The 12,692-nt window shown below is 42.6% G+C and overlaps 1 protein-coding gene across 3 annotated transcripts in view; it reads right to left on the reverse strand.

Annotated features, from left to right (window-relative positions):
• The window catches only part of Akap6 (A-kinase anchoring protein 6), a 423,485-nt gene extending 414,494 nt beyond the window's left edge, over window positions 1-8,991 (reverse strand). For 2 of the 3 annotated variants that reach the window (XM_076941872.1, XM_076941873.1), the window contains exon 1: window positions 8,837-8,991. The gene's annotated coding sequence lies outside the window, so the exon portion shown is untranslated. The remainder of the gene's footprint in view (window positions 1-8,836) is intronic. The other variant, XM_034514536.2, reaches the window with a different exon arrangement.
• Window positions 8,992-12,692: the final 3,701 nt, after the last annotated feature.

Consider the following 12,692-nt stretch of genomic DNA (forward strand, 5'->3'; position numbering starts at 1 on the left):
TTGTTTTCCTGTGAAGGAAACCAAGGTTTGGGAAATACCCTAGGAAACACTAAATCTCAGCTTCAGTGCTGCAGCCAATGTCTCCCTGACACGCTGCCATTTGAACACAAAAATGCTATTTGAACACAGTAACATCCTTGGATACTGCAACTGGCCATGCCACATGCTACAGACATAAGAAAATCCTCAGACATCACAATCATTTCTCTAGTAGCATGAGACTAACAAAAGTAAACTTGAATAGGTCTTACAATCGTTAAAGAAAAAAAACACTGCATTTTCGATTTTCTTATTCAGGGTGCTTTTCTAATTGCTGCTGGATAGTCTGTCTTTTTAAAAAGGAAGGTATTCTAAAAACAGCTTTTAATTAAAATGGGTTAAATAAAAAAAAAAAAACAGCAAAAACCACCTGTTATTAAAGAAATGCATTAGCAGCATGAGATTTAAAAGAAGCCTCTGGAACAGAAGTCAACAGTAGATATCTATGACTGACAGTTAGTTTGCCTCTCGAAGCACGTGGGTAACAGAAGCACACGCCCTCGCTCGTGGCTTCATGCGTGAGGCTGCACGCTCCGGCAACAGCTCCACGGCCACAGGCCTGTGCTTTTCGGCCTTTGCCACAACAGTCCTAAGTATTTTCATCTGGGCACTTTTAACATGGAAGGGCCACTTCTATGGCTGACCATTCTCCCTGCTGGGTGCGTTTATCAAAAAGTTCTTCCCAAACTCACCAATCCATCAAGCATAGTTTTGGCTAAGGATTCAGGAATTAAAGAAGAATAAATGACTCTGATCCCAATGGAGCTTCAAATTCACCACAGGAGACAACCACCAGAAGAAGAACCAACATGCCTGTCTGTCTGTCTGTCTGTCTGTCTGTATCTTCATTGTGTGTATGTACAAGAACTTTCTGTCTTTTTATTATGTGTATTTGTGTGTACATACATGAATTTATATACACCACGATTGTACAGGACCTCTCAGAGACAGAGAGAGCATCGGATCACCTGGGACTGACTGGAGTTACAGGTTGTTGTAAGCCACCACGTGCTGAGCGATTTCTCCTCTCCCTCGATGGGTCTGTCCACTGAGCTACTGAGCCCCAGCTCCCTCACAGAAAGCCTGAGGAGATGATATCACCGATGCCCCAGCACTATTGAGTGCTTCTTTGTAACAAATAAGTCAAATGATATTAACCAAAACAAAGAGGCTAGGAACAAAGCAGAAACTAACAGTAAAAAGTAGCTCTTCTTGAGAGGATTATGTTATAGTTTCCTTGGTTCCCAACCATTTTCAGTTTTATTTAAACCTCCTATGTTTAAAAATATAATTACCAGGATTATGGAGATAGCTAAGTGGTAGAGCCCAAGGCCCTAAGTTTGAGCCCCAGAATGGAAAAAAAACAAAAACCCAAACCCAAACAACAATAACAAACCTTATTTATTCCATGCTAAAATAACTTTAGATCTTTTTAAAATCTGATATCAATTATTTTTATTTATTGCTAAATTCCTGTCTCAGTGTATGAGTCTGATTCTTTACTGGTTCTCAGTGCAATCATCACTGTTTTAGGGAGTTTTGTTGTTTGTTTGGTTGGTTGGTTGGTTGTTTAACCTGTTTCCTGACTTATGGCCCTGTTCTGGACCGGCTGCCCTTCTGAAGCAGGTGTTTACATTATTTTATAGCTACCATTCTAAGCCGGTGCAGAAGAAATACACATCTTCCTGGCTTGCTCTGCCTACTGACTTCTCATTCTTACTTCTCCTATCTTTATCTTTAATTAATAATAGTAATAAGGAGATGTTATTAATCATACTTACCACTCCTATGTTCATTTTTACATATAGTTTTCTGCCACATAGAATCCCCCTGTTTTAGCTATTATTAGTAGGTAGGCTGCCTACAGTAACAATTAAAATTATTCTTAAAGAGACATTCTCCTGATTCACAGAAACACGAACAGCAATTGAACATAGGGCAGTTATTAAAGGTGAAATGCAAGCAGATTATTTCACAAGGGGACTTGTGAAGAGGAGACTTGGTGTCCGCAGATTGTTGTTATGCTGATGTAAAGGGGGTAACGGTGGTGCAGAAACAGGGCCCTGGAGGCTGCTGACCTGACCTGAGATGCCCCACATAGAACTGTCTTAAGTAACTCTGCATGAGGTACACACGCTGAGCAGGAAGACATGCTAGGAACCAGTGAGTGAGTGAGCCAGTGAGTGAACGTAATGAGTTGTTTAAAAAGCATTTATGTTGAAAAGTCAACTAAGAGTAAATGAAAGGGTGACCAGGCATGCTGGCACTTCATCCCAGGTGTCCAGAGCAAGGAAACAAGTAATCAGGGCAGTTGCAAGTAGCACTCAGACAATAATACAATGTTGAATCTGTGACAAGCTCTCCAAGCAGTGTGTGGTGTGGTCTGTGTGTGTGGGGTGTGTGTGTGTGTCTGTGTGTGTGTGTGTGTGTGTGTGTGTGTGTGTGTGTTGTATGTGTGTGTGTTGTGTGTGTGTCCTTGTAATTGTCTTTATTTTTAAGGTTTTTTTCCCTTTAGCAGATGGTGTATATTTGATGCATTTGTTCCTTGCTGACTACTGATGCAATTATCTGAATTAATTATCTGAATTTATGACTTGTACAATGGTAGCCATGGTAAATATCAACACTTATTGTGTGCAGTTCTTGGGGCTCAACCCTTGAAGAGAACTCCATCCTAAGGCTTCCAAGTGACAGCAAATCCCTCTATAGACTCCTCAAGGTTCCTATTTATTCCTATAGTCAAAAAAGAAGAAATAATTTATCGTTTTTCCTCAAGGTAGCATCATCCATGTTAATTCTCTGACAACCATGCAAATCTGTAGAGTCACAAATGAACATAGTCCTTTCTGATTGTTGCGATGAGTGGGCTGCATCCCTATTGTGGGGCCCAGAGCCAATCACCAGAGCATCATTGCCACAAGCACTAGCCCTGGATCTGGACTGTGGGACATTAGCAAGGCAGAGCTGAGAATGGTTCATTATATTGACCGCAATTCCCTTTTTAATTAAAAAAGTATATATATATGAACTCTCCCTGCAGTGATACAATCCCCAGTCATAGGCCCCTGGCCTCCTGCTGAGAAGACTAAGATGATGAGTAAAGAGGGGAGAGGGAGTGGTAAGAACAGAGCCAGCCAGCATAAATACCTTGTGTAATTAGTTAAATGAGAGTTAAACAAAGAAGCTGATAAAAGTAATCAAGTAGTAAACAAAGGGCAGGAGAATTGCTATAAGCGCTGAGCCGATAGGATGGTTAATTAGCTCGCTTTGCAGGGCAGATTTGATTTCTCCCCAGAAAGCAACGGCTATGACACATAAACCTGGCTTCCCAAACATCATCAGGTATAACATAATATGTCCCTCGTTGCCTCTAAAAGCAATACCACTGAGTTACTGTGCACACTGCTGGTTTCTACGAGGGTGGGGGAGCCTTTTGCTCTGAGTTGTTTTAATAACAGTGGTCCCTTAGCTTTCAAGTTCTAAACCATGTCTGAACTGGCTCAGGACTATCATATACGATAGCCTCAAAACCAAGGCCTAGAGAGCTCAGGCATAGCAAAGGCCTGCTAAAGGGACTATAAAGAACTCACTGCATATTTTATAGAGTCCAGTATAAAATGAAAATCCAGACGCCCTTAGGCAGATATTATTAAGTTCCAGGGCCACAACAGCAGAGTATTAAGCCACTTGTGGGCTTACCTAACTGCACAGGTTATGACATAAGCTGCAAGCCAGGTTCAGTTCAGGCACCAGTCAGCTTGAGAACGTGCTCTGAAAGTTCCACATGTATCCCCTTGTTCTCCCTGTGACTCAAGCGTATGGTGGCAAGATGGCTGAAAGAACTTGGAGCATGCTTCATGGCTGGGGAGCCGAGAAAAGTATAGCTGGTGGATTATAAGGAAAACAGTCTTTCTTATATCCTCACCAAGTCTTCAAACCAAATCAAGGATTCCGATTCTAACAGATAAATGCTCCTGGGGAAGAAACCGTTTGCCTTTTTAATTCAGAATGCCTAGCAGTCAGATACTATTGTACCAAGTCCTATAAAAAGTGATACTCCCAGGGAAGTCTTCTCACTCCTGACAGAAGGGGCCATTTCCAGGCACCAGCAAAAAATGAGGGAGCCCTCAATCTTAAGTGTTTATTTGGTTTTTCTACCTTGACAAGCCAAGGTAGACACATAAATGTTGCTACAGTTGTAATTTGGAATATTCCCAAAGGTTCTTGTTGTCAGTACTTGGTGCCCAGCTGGGGTCACAGTCTGAAGAGGTGAGACTTGGAGAGGTCTTTGATAATCATTCTTGCCTCTGGTTCCAGTCCAGTTTTCTACTTTCTGAGTCATCAAGATATGGAGAACTGCCCCCTGGGTCTCCTGCCATCATAAAGGTACTTGATCTCATGCCCCAATATCCCAGTCATGAGAGAATACACCTTCAGAATCCATGGGCCAAAATAGACCTTTGCTTCCGTGAGGCATTTTGTCAAAGTGATGAAAAAGTAACTAATACAAGCGTGGACCTAGAAATGTTTCTGTAAACACATAGCTTTAAATAACTTAGTTAAGATGCTTGTTTTGAAGCCTTCTCACTTGAATTGATATTTGTACAACATGCTAGTGTAAACATGCAAGGTTGGAGCCTTCTGTGTATGCCCCTCCCCAGCCAACTAACTTCCCAGAATGCTTTACCTAGAGGCCTTTCCAAGAAGGGAGTTTGTCAAGGTGAGAAATAGTGTGATAATTTTTTATATCTCTCCTTAGTTGATCTGTCTTATACATTTATTTCCACAAGTCAGTTGTTTTTCCAAATGAGACAGAAATATACTTTTTGAATTATTGCAATTATATTTCTCAGAATAGCTTATACCAATAAGACATTAATGGCAATATTGGCCTTTTTGACACATGGCAAGATTCTCATACATCCCAAGGAGGAAAAAAAAGGGCTATTATTCAATGTGGTATGTTCATCCCCATATACAAACTGTGCATAAACAGCTATATAGGTATAGTGATTTCTATATTAGCGCATAAGATCCAAATAAACAGAAACAGATTTTTGTGTTCGGGCGAAAAGAATCGCCGTAACAATTGTGCCAGTTTATTTTCATCTCCCCTCTAAAATACACTGTGTGTGTAGATGCTCCACTATTTTCTAAGCAACCTCTCAATCCTGTACCTCATGCAGAAACAAACTTAGGCCTTCTTGGAGCAGTCTAGGTCAGTGGCCAGCTTCTTCCCAGAACCTAGAAAAAGCTAGTGCACCCTGTGGAGTAATATTTTTAAGTATTCACCCCTCCAGAATCAATATCAGTGTGCTGTCAGTATGTGCATTAGCCTATATTAAACCAAGAGCAGCCCCAAGAGCCCTGTAATGACACCGGGGGCGGATAGCTGGGGATGGGCAAGATGAAGCAGAGATGACTGTATTGGCTCTCCACAGGCAGAAGGCTTCCGGGATGTTGCACAAGGCTGTGATTCTTAAATTAGATCACACAGCACTTGGTTTCAGGCATTGACACATCAGCCAAATAAACCCTCTTTTGCTTTTCTTGACTCAAGAGATGGATTCATATTAGACCCTCTAGCCTGTGAGGGAGATTTCCGCTTTTAGAGGACGGGTGTTACCACCAAATGCAAATATCTTAAGAATAGCAGAACACTACAGATGTCGCTGATAAGACAGGAACAGTAAACTTGAACCACTACTGACTCAGGTAAGACTCACTGTAGTGAGACTCTGTCGTGCCCACGCTTATCCGTGGAGCACTTTACAGAGTCAGCTAAACCAATATGTCAAGCGGGGTCCTGGCAAAGGGCTGAACATCAATTCTGCTGCATTACTTAAACAGCGGTGGTCAGAGTAATTACTCACATCTGGCCAGGATTCATGCTCATCTTTACAGGAAAACTGACCAGACTGCAGTAAGAGTGCATTCTACCTGTGAAATCTGACCTTCGGATTAGAATCAAGAAGGGTGGGGCCCGTGCAATGAAGCGGATTGACTAAAAGAAGGAGTCACAACACTGGAGTAGCTGTGGAAAGCTCGAAGGCTTTACAGCCAGACTGCCTTGGTTTAGAAACTCAGCCCAATAATTTATAAAACATGTGGCTTCAGCCAAGCGTCTAACCTATGAACTGATTCTGCAAAATAGGAATACCAGCCCGATCTTATGAAGTGAGATTGGTACTTTCTTTCTCATAGTGTCATCTTAAGAGTTAAACAAGCTAATATACAAAGCTTAGCTTAGTAAAAGTAATAAATAACCAGCTGAATACATATTAGCTACAGTTGTTACTGTGATTATTAGCTCCACTAAGGCCTAGTTATCTAGAAAGATTTAAATCCATTATAACTTTGTAATTTAGTAACAAAAACCATAACCAAAAGTATAGGTTAATTGTTAGACTTACACAGTCTAAACTTGGCTGCACAGTCAACATAGTTTTGATAATATTCCAGTCATGATGTACATCAAAATACTTGAAATTCTAGAAAATTTCACTGAGGCACGGTCACAGTGAATCCAGCCACAGAACAATCTCTCTCCCTCCCCCATTCGTACACACACACACACACACACACACACACACACACACACACACACACACCCCTTGGGGATATATTAAAACTACCGCAACTGAAATAGCCTTAGCTAGTAATTAAGGCACAGCTAATCAGAGCGCAGAGTGCAGCACAGGCTGTGGTCCTCTAAGAAACAGAACACGGGGTGACAGCTCCTGCTATCAGGGCTTTGTTCTCCTGGAGCAAAAAGCACAAAAGCATAAAGTTGAGGAACTGTCGCTTCGTGCTGTTGGGGTTGGGAGGATGACAGGTTTGGCTGCTGCGCAGGGCGGATGTTCCGCTAGCAACTGCGTGGCGGCCCACACCCGCCAGTGCCCTTCCCCACCCTCAAAGCATGACTTCACTTTTCTAACACTGCCCTTAAGGAATCTGGCCACTGTGACTTCCAGTAACCATATGTATCACCCGTGATGAAGCAGCGGAAAGCACTGTTAGACAAAAGGAAGGAGGATTAAGCCAGAAGAAACCCCACTAAACCGTTGCCTTCAGTTATCTGTTTCACTCCTAGCAATTTATGTCACCGAACAAGTCTTTTCGCATCGCTCCGCTCTGTACTTCAGGGGGTTCTAACCACTTTCCCCTCCCCCATTAACCGTCTTGCTCCTCCCTTTCACCTGAGAGCTTCTGACTGGGCTAGGTTCACACCCAGTGGTCCCAGAAGAGCTCTCGGCTCACACTATGCGTCATAAAAAAGCAGGCAATGAACATCCATACTCCTAATTGCTTGTGAGAAGGCCAGGCCGAGTTGACCTCTTCCATCCCATAGAGCTGCACGCCAGCGATATAAGCTTAAAAGACTGGAAGTAGCACGCGGGTGGGGTAAACAAACTAATTAAAACCCGAGCTCTACCACTCAGCCTGTGCCTAATGGGACCTGCTATGCTCAACTCCATAGGGGAGAAAAATCAATCCAAGCTGGCTAGAGGTGTTGCTTTTTCTTCTTCCTGTGAAATATCTGTTTTAGGCTCCATCTAAACTGTTTAGGCTCCAACAATCTTAACTAATGCAAAGGAACTCAAGGGTACTATTCTTTCCAGTAAGACTGTATAAATAAAAACTATCAGCTCGACTGCACTGAAACACAGGACCACTCCCTGACTGTGAGCCGGCAGATTGATCAACTGAACTGACATGTGCTTTCTCCTCTCTCTCCCCCAATAGCAATTAGTTGCACCAAGGAAATTCATTTCATTTCCCCAAACAAAAGGCAACAATTCTCTGTTCTTTACTGACCGGTTAGGCTGTGTTTTAGCAAATAAAATAGTAACGATTCTTAAGAGCAAGCCCTGAATTAAATGTAAACAATGTATGTTTATCTGGAGCTTTGGAACTGAGTTGAGGCTATGGGTCCAGAGATTTGCATTCCTAACAAACACCAAGGCCTCTGACATTTATCCATCACACCAGGTTGGGGCTAAAGTTAAGCAAGAGCCAGCGGCAGCATCAGCATCACCACTGGCCTTTCCAGAGTCTCTCCCTGGGGTTATCCTTGACTGTAACTGCCGCAGAGAGGAGACTTGCTCCTCTGTCAGTTACAAACCAGCCTAGAAAAAAACTCCAGCTACAGCCTACTAACTATGGAGGACAGGAATTGAAGAAATTCCACACAAATCAAAAGGCATAAATAATTTCACCTGGTTTCAGTCTTAATGTTTTTAACAAATTATTTCTTGAACATGTAAGAGAATCCCTTTCACATAGGGTTATGTCAAACGCTTATTCAGCACTCATTCCTTGCCGTGAAGAATCTGAAACCCAATGGAGGTAAATACTGAATTCCGTTCTGCAAGTCACTAAATATTTCATAAATCACAGAAGCAAATGGGACCAATTAACCCTGCCTCATAAAAAAAGAGAGAGAGAGAGAAACATGTCTTTACAATGTTAAAATACAATGAACTGCACATTTCAGAGCTTATCTAGGCTTTTGCAATAGAAAATTACCTTGTGCTTTTTTTTTTTTAATTCATGAGAACACGAAAAATAACAGGCGGAGACGGAGCAAGAAATCTTTGCATTTTGATTTTTATGCGACTCTCACAGGCCTTTGTCTTAACACAGCAGCCTGAAAACAGAATTAGGCAAAACAACCCTTCTTTCTCCAGTCCATTTTAAGCAGACAACATCCCCCCCCAATCCCTGCCTTAGCAGACACCGCGGGACTAACCAACAAAACAGAGATGCAATTAAGGCCCAAACGTTTAACACTCACCATCTCCTGCTCCCAACGTCTCCTTTTGATGTTTACAGCACATCTGTAGGATGCAATACTAGGAGATGCCTTGTTTGACCTGCTGCATGATGCTGTGACATCAGTTCAGATGATGCAGCTCATTATGGGAAAGGCTGCTGTTGCTATGGCAACTGGGATGTGCTAGGAATCCTTGCTGCATTTCCAGTGGAGCCTGAGACAATACAGAAGCCCTGTAAGAAGCAGACAATATGCAAAATGTAGTCCAGAGAAACAGGGCTCCTCATTGGACTAAAATCCGTAAGTTTAAAAGGGGCTTTCTTAGAATAATTTTAGAAGATAAAATAAAAATTACCTCTTCGTTTGCTCCTCTACATTTAGAGAATAAAGGTTCGAGTAGAATGCAGATTCAGTACTAAGCAAATACAAACTCATATTCATGGTTCCCTTACAGGCAATTCGATCGCCTTTCTCTCCAGCTAGTAATAATACCTCTTTAAAAGTTACTAAAAAGAAGTTTAGTTCATCTGGCAAGGAGGAAAAGAACAAAGCATGGATTTTAAAACAATTTAAAATGTAATAAAACAGCTGACCAAGTGAGTCTAATTCTAAAGTACACAGACTAATAATTGTCAGAACATGGGCAAAACCTCAGCCCTAGGTCTGCCATGAGGGTGTTCTCGGGTAGACACCACCCCAGAGTCTGCTGCTGGAGTACTCAGCTGCCACCTAACCTTCAGGAGCAGTGGAAAGGGGTTGGATCCTAGAGACCTGTCCCCCATCTTACAGAGAACTCCCCCTCCACATGGCCAAAAGGCAAGAGTCTTCTGGGACTTAAATCTGGAACAAGTGAAAGACCTGTAGAAATTTCTTGTGACCACCACTCCCAACCCTGGGGTTTGTTTTGTTTTGTTGAAGCAGTAAGACTGCCTACCAGGGAGGCTATTACTTTCTCCCCTCCCCCACTGGGTCTGGACCACTGACAGGCACATTAAAACAAGACTCCAAGAGGATTTCTCCACTTAGTCAAACAAGGAAAATCCAAAGCAATCACTTCTTTCCAGTCTGAAGCATAAACAAACATCATGTTGTGACCCTGAGGGGAGCTAAACATGGACCAGCAAGCCATCTCAAGCATCTAAGGCTTGCAGGCCACTGACAGAGAAAGGCACCACCAAGCTGACCTACATCCATTCTGTCTCTACAACTCTGGGGAAGCACAAAATTCTGAAACCTAATACAGAATGAGACAATTATATTGTTTAGTCCTCACTGAGATGTAAAACAGCCCTCTTAATTAGCAGCATGAGGGTCAGGAGGAAGGCAGAAGGAACTCAAGCAACCCACTGTAAAGAAAAACTGATAAACTGAAGGAGAGATGCCAAGATCCAGCCTTCCACAGAGCAGCCCTGCCTTGGATGTAAAGTCATGATCGCTCTTGCTTTTCCAGATTAGGAACAAAGAAGGGAAGAGCAAGAGGAGAACTTGTCTATATACTCAGCATCACAACAGAACTTGACTTTCCTTATCTTAGACCCCATGGTACTCACTGAGAGGTTAGCATAGAGCCACTGCAGAGCCAAGAGCATCAGCCTGGAGCTCAGGAAGTCCCCCTGTGATGGTACTCCCTCCTAGAGCTCCTTCTGTGTACTCAGGGTTAGTAACCTCTCAGGGGCTCAGGGGTTTCATTTGAGGGAGGGTGTGACTTAGATAATAATCATGGTTTGCTAATAATATTTTAAAATGTTTCTTTTATGATACAGAGCAAAGCTGGACTTCCTTAACTGGGGCAGGAGCGAAGAAGTCCAGAATCAAGATTGTTGGACCCTTCTTGGCATAATTACTAACGCTGCCTGCTATCGAGTACTACTGGCCTCTCTGAAAAACTCTTGGGTCTCCAGAAAGAAATGGGGTGAAAATCATAGAGCTAGAACAAGATTAGCCTTTGCAGAGAGGGCTCCATAAATCCCAGGGCTCCATAAAGAGGAGGGGGCAGGCCAACAGATAGACAGATAAAAGAGAATGTCATTTTACCCAGTCATAAGGAGAATGAATTATGTCATTTGCAGGGAAAATGGGCAGAACTACAGAGTATGACATTAAGTAAAATAAGCCAGCCTAACACAGACAAATCCACATTTTCTTTCAATCACACCGGAATATAGTTTCTTAGAATGAGAAAATGTCCATAGACCACCTTTTCAGGTTCTAAATATGGCAAGAAAGATCAGATAGCTCAATAAATCTGACATCAAGTCCGATTTTTGACATCCTAGACTAGCTAAACAGTAGCTTACAAGTTGACCCAGACTGGCTGAAAATGGCAACAATCTTTAGTAGAAGCAAGCCATGAAGCATGTCCTTGCTTTGTGAATGTGAATATGATAGTTCACTCTGAACTTCCCAGGAGCCTGTTACTGTGCTGCTCACTTCCTGGGTTGTCTTGGAAATTATGTGCTATGATGTATATAATGGTATCTTAGACAGTGTTCTCCTGCTATGAAGAGACACCATAACCATACAGCTCTTATAAAAGAAAAAATTTAATTGGGGCTTGCTTACAGTTTCAACAGCCCAGTATCATGACAGGGAGTTTGGTAGCAGACAGGCAAACATGTTGCTGGATAGGTAGCTGAGAATTCTACATCTGGACCCACAGGTAACAGGAAGATAAAGACACGGAGGCTGGCTTGAACTTTTGAAACCTCAAAGCGCACCTCCAATGACACATTTCCTCCAACAAGGTCACACCTCCTAATCCTTCTCAAGTAATGCCACTCTGTGATGACCAAGCATTCAAATATATGAGCCTATGGGGGCCGTTCTTATTCAGACCACCACAAATGGCATTTTGGAAACCAGAAACGCCAGAGTTTGTTAATGCCACTGTTAACACCCTTGTGCCATTAGTGGAAGTTCCTTAGCACTCAGATTCTAGACTCTAGGATCAAATGATTCGGAAACAGCCAACAAGGTCTGCCCAATGACTGAAGAAGACCAAGCAGACAACAGCTACTGCAGAGGAGATCCCGGGAGGCTAAAGGGCAGGGGGTTCTCTCAGAGGCCACACCACAACTTTGGGCAACAAGGTACAAATAAGTCACTTCTTGAGAACAGAACTAGGGTCAGAGAAGGGAAGTGAAGCAAAACTCACACTGAAAAATTAGAAGACTTTCCAGAATGCAGAGAAAAGGAAGGCCTGAAAAATAACTTGTGAGAACTCATTTTTAAGCATATTGATAACTTTATTTTTTCATGTGCATAGGTGCTTTGCCTGTGTGTGTGTGTGTGTGTGTGTGTGTGTGTGTGTGTGTGCGCGCGCATGCATTCACCATGTGCCTGGGGCCCACAGATGCCAGAAGAGGGCACTAGATTCCCTGAAACTGTAATAACAGACACTTGTGAGCTGGGTGTTAAGAATGGAATCTGTGTCCTCTGGAAAAGCAACCAGTGCTTGTAACTGCTCTGACAATCCTCCAGCACGTGATATCGTTTTAGATGGAATTAAAACAGCTGGCTAAGTGTCTCTAACTCTGAAAAGAAATGTACCGAAAATGTGTTAAAAAATAGACAGGTGGAGACCACATGACACAGCAGGTATTGTCTTTCAGAGATGACTCTTCACCCTCCAGAAAGTGACTGTGGGTAAAGCCATTGCTTAGCAAACAAGAGGACATGATTTTGGATCCCTGGCATTCACCTAAAGGCCAGTGTGGGAGCCTCTGCCTGTATCTCAAGAGCTGGAATAACCAAGATAAAAGGATCCCATGGTCTTCCTATCTTAAAAACGTAGTCAAAATGGTGAGTGCCAAGGGCAGAGAGAAACCCTGTCTCAGAAACATAAAGCAGAGTATATAAAGATGCTGGACATTGGCCT

The sequence above is a fragment of the Arvicanthis niloticus genome, chromosome 11, assembly GCF_011762505.2.
Source record: "Arvicanthis niloticus isolate mArvNil1 chromosome 11, mArvNil1.pat.X, whole genome shotgun sequence".
NCBI lineage: Eukaryota > Metazoa > Chordata > Mammalia > Rodentia > Muridae > Arvicanthis > Arvicanthis niloticus.